The following is a 4,242-nucleotide window of genomic DNA, read 5'->3' as shown; positions in this document are numbered from 1 at the left end:
CTATCTCATATATACCACTTCCACTTTATTATGCAAGCCTAATTTTAGGATTTTTTAGTTCAGACAATACCTACCTCCTGGCAGACAACTCAGGCCTCATGGTAGCTTGATGGCCCATGGTTAAATGCTCAGTCTCTACTAAGGCCCAGTAGCAGGCCAAAAGCTCTTTCTCAAAAGTAAGTTATCTGCAGAGGATGGCAGGGCTTTGTTCCAAAATCCTAAGGGTCTGCATTGTGATTCTCCTATAAGGGCCTGCCAAAGCCTCCTGACAGCATCTCTATTTGCCACTGAAAATTCCAGCACCATTGGATCTGCTGGATCATATGGCCCAAGTGGTAGTGCAGCTTGCACAGAAGCCTGGACCTGATGCAGAGGCTCTTCTTCCGTCTCCAATCAAAACCAGTAGCTTTTCTGGTCTCCTGGTAAATGGGCCAGAGTAGCACATCCAAGTAAGGAATGTGTTGTCTCTAATCCAAAGAGACCAACTAAGTGTTATGCCTCTTTTTTGGTCATAGGAGAGGCCAGACACAACAGCTTATCCTTCACTTTAGAAGGGATATCTTGACATCCCCCACAATATTGGATACCAAGAAATTTCACTGAGGTGGAAGGATTTTAGTCGTATTTATCTCCCATCCTCTCCATGCAAATGTTTTACTAAGTCTAGAGTCCTTGCTAGCTTTTGCTCACTAGGTCCTATCAACATGATAGCATCAGTATAATGGACCAGTGCGATGTCTTGTGGATGGGAGAAGTGATCATGTTCTCTACAGACAATATTATGACATAGGGCTGGAGAATTGATATACCCTTGAGGCAGGACAGTGAAGGTATACCGCTGGCCTTGCCAGCTAAAAGTGAACTGTTTCTGGTGGCCCTTACTAATAGCAATTGAGAAAAAATCACTTGCCAAATCAACGGCTGCATACCAGGTATCAGGGGACGTGTTGATTTGCTCAAGCAACGATACCACATCTAGGACAGTAGCTGCAATCGGTGTCATCACTTGCTTAAGTTTATGATAATCTACTGTCATCCTCCAAGATACATCTGTTTTCTCTATGCACCAAATAAGAGAGCTGAATGGGGATGTGGTGGGAATCACCACCCCTGCATCCTTCAAATCCTTGATGGTGAAACTAATTCCTGGATTCCCTCCAGGAATCTGATATTGTTTTTGGTTTACTATTTTGCTAGGCAGGGGCAGTTCTAGTGGCTTCCACTTGGCTTTTCCAATCATAACAGCCCTCATTCCACAAGTCAGGCATACAATGTGAGGATTCTGCCAGTTACTGAGTATGTCTATTCCAATTATGCATTCTGGAACTGCGGAAATAATCACAGAATGGGTCTGAGAACTCACTGGACCAACTGTGAGACAGAACCAGGCTAAAACTCCTTTAATCACCTGACCTCCATGAGCTCCTTTGCTGACTGGTAGGCCACAGTGATATTTTGGGTCTCCTGGTATTATGGTAACTTCTGAGCCAGTGTCTAATAATTCCTGAAATGTCTGATCATTTCCTTTTCCCCAATGCACAGTTACTCTGGTAAAGAGCTGTAGATCTCCTTGGGGAAAGGTGGGAGAAAGATTAGCAGTATAAATTTTGGGCAGTTTAACAGGATCCTTCCCCAAGGAGACCTGGCCTTCTCCTCATTCAAAGGGCTCTGGGTTTGTAAACTGTCTCAAGTCTGGGAATTGATTAAGGGGCCATGATTCTCCGCATCTGTAATTTGAGTTAGGGTTTTGTTCACTTGACCTAGTTTATATAGATCTGTTTATATAGATCCAGAAGAAATTTAGTAGACTGTCCATTTATTTCACTTCTAAGTATCCCATGATGTATTAGTCAACACCATAACTCTACAAGACTCCAGACTATTTTGAGTGCTTTTTTGAATCTGTCTTTCAATGCAGTAGCCATGACTACCTTGACTTTGGCAATTAACTGTCAATACTTGACTTTTACCAGACTGACATCCAATCATCCCAATAATGTTTAAGGACTCTAAAACCATCACAGCACTCCTACAGCACTCTGGACTACAGAGAAGAGCAACCACAGAGCTCTTCAGGGAAAAATGGAGTTGGTCTTACAATTTATCCCTCACAGTCCTGGTTAAATGTGTGTCCTCTGGACATTCCTGGGGTGGGTGGGCAGCTCTCAAATGGTAAATCCATTCTAGCATTCCAGTCTCCCTAAGCCTTTGAATTCCCTCTTCTACTGTATACCGGGGCAAATCTGGCTTCTCAACTTCAGAAATGCTAGGCCATCTTTTGGTCCATATTTCAGTCAGCCACCCAGACTAGTAGTGCCCCTTCTAACCCCTCAAGCTACAGTGTCGGATAAAGAATTTCTGCTTAGTGGGTCCACACCAATAAATTCAGCCTGATCCAACTTCTTCCTTCATTATCCCATACCTTTACTATCCATTCCCATATATATTCCACTGATTTCTATCTATATACATTGGAAAACTCATGCACTTTTTTCTGGCTATATCTTACTTCCTTATGGGTCACACTTTGTATTTCAACTTTAGGGACTTGTTGTGATTTTAGTGGCAGGGTGGGTAAGGAGAAGGATTAGAAACACCTTGCAAGCTAATGACTTCAGGGCATTCCCTTGCATCTTCTTCTGGTGAGACAGGATTAATCTCTTCAGATGAGTTGGAAGGCAGTTTTCTCAGGACAGACTGGGCGTTAGGCAGTGCATGCTGGAGTTTGGCTGATACACACCTCAAGGCTGGAAGTGTTTCAAACTCCCTGGGACAGGTTGGAGGCTCCATGATACAAGGCTCCCCAGGTGTGATCTGGACAGGGCAGACCATCACAGTCTTATCTGGTAAAGTCTCAGCAGAATTCAGGGTTCCAATGTCTCCACCAATATTATCATTATCCCAATTGTCTCCATCCCAATTCTCCGGATCCCACTATTTTCCAATCAGTGCCTTCACTTTAACTGGAGAAACTCTGCAGGGTTGAGATTTTAGTTTCCTTTGAAACTCCACTACTTGTACAATTAAAGTGTGAGTTTGGTTCCCAGATATTTTGATCCTGTGACTACAGGAGATAAGATTTTCTTTCAGAGCACACAGAAACTTCTGCATCATTCATGCAGTGTTTTGGTTTCAAATTCAAAGCCTTTAACTCATCTCTTTCTTTCGTAACAGTATCCAGAGTATTTACGAGGAGTCAGCCAACATCCTTACACTGTTTGACTCCACAAAACTCAGTTAAGGTGTTGAAAACATTCTTATCCAGATCCTTGCTACTTATAAGCATGGAAGTAGGGGAATCCGTTAATGATATTTTGCATATCTTGATTGCCAACTGGAGACATGTATTGTTAGCAGCCTTTTCGTTATTGGAAATAGAGTCATCAGAACCCTAGGTCCAATTAGAGTAGAGAGCCAATTGCAAAACTCCCAAGAACCACCTCAGACACCCCATGTTTAAGACTCTGTTCCTCAAGAACCACTCCTGGTACCAAGCTGTATTAGGGTTCTCTAGGGAAATAGGATCAACAGGTGATATCTGTCAATAGTATGCAATTTTATAAGAGTCTCTTACATGACCGTGGGGATGCACAAGTCCAGGTTCTGCAGGCAGGTTGCAACCAGGGACTCTAATGAAAGTCCAGTGAAGGCTCTTGATGAGTTCTGGGAGACATTGGCTGTTCAAAGACAAGCTGGGAAATTCTCATTCAATTCTGGAATCACTTCCCTTTTAAGGCATTAAACTGATTGGGTCACATCACTCATTGCTGATGGCAATCTCCCTGATTGATGTAATTGTAATCAGTCATCTATGATTTACCACTGCAGTAATGTTAATGGTGATTAAAGTCCATAAATGCCCTTGTATTATAGTTAGACCAGTGCTGGCTTGACCAAAATGGGCACAATTACCTGGTGGAGTTGACACAATAGCCTAACCATCACAGTTACGTACACAATAGTTAACTCCATTTTCTCTATGAGCTATGGCCAGGTTGAATGTATTTCAGAAGTAATACTTTCTAAGTGAAATCTGAAGTGTTTAAGTCAACTTTAGGGGAGTTATTAAACCTTTTTTTTTGAAATTATGATTCAGTTAATCTATGGATATATTTCTGATAAAGCAGAAAATTTTCTTGAAGAAATTTGGTAAATTCAAATCTTGATTCTTCCACTTCCTAATTATTAGATCACTGGCAACTCATTTATTTATTCCTGTGCCCTTGTTTGTAAAATGAAGAT

This window comes from Dasypus novemcinctus, chromosome 14 (assembly GCF_030445035.2).
Source record: "Dasypus novemcinctus isolate mDasNov1 chromosome 14, mDasNov1.1.hap2, whole genome shotgun sequence".
NCBI lineage: Eukaryota > Metazoa > Chordata > Mammalia > Cingulata > Dasypodidae > Dasypus > Dasypus novemcinctus.
This window is presented reverse-complemented; position numbering follows the sequence as displayed.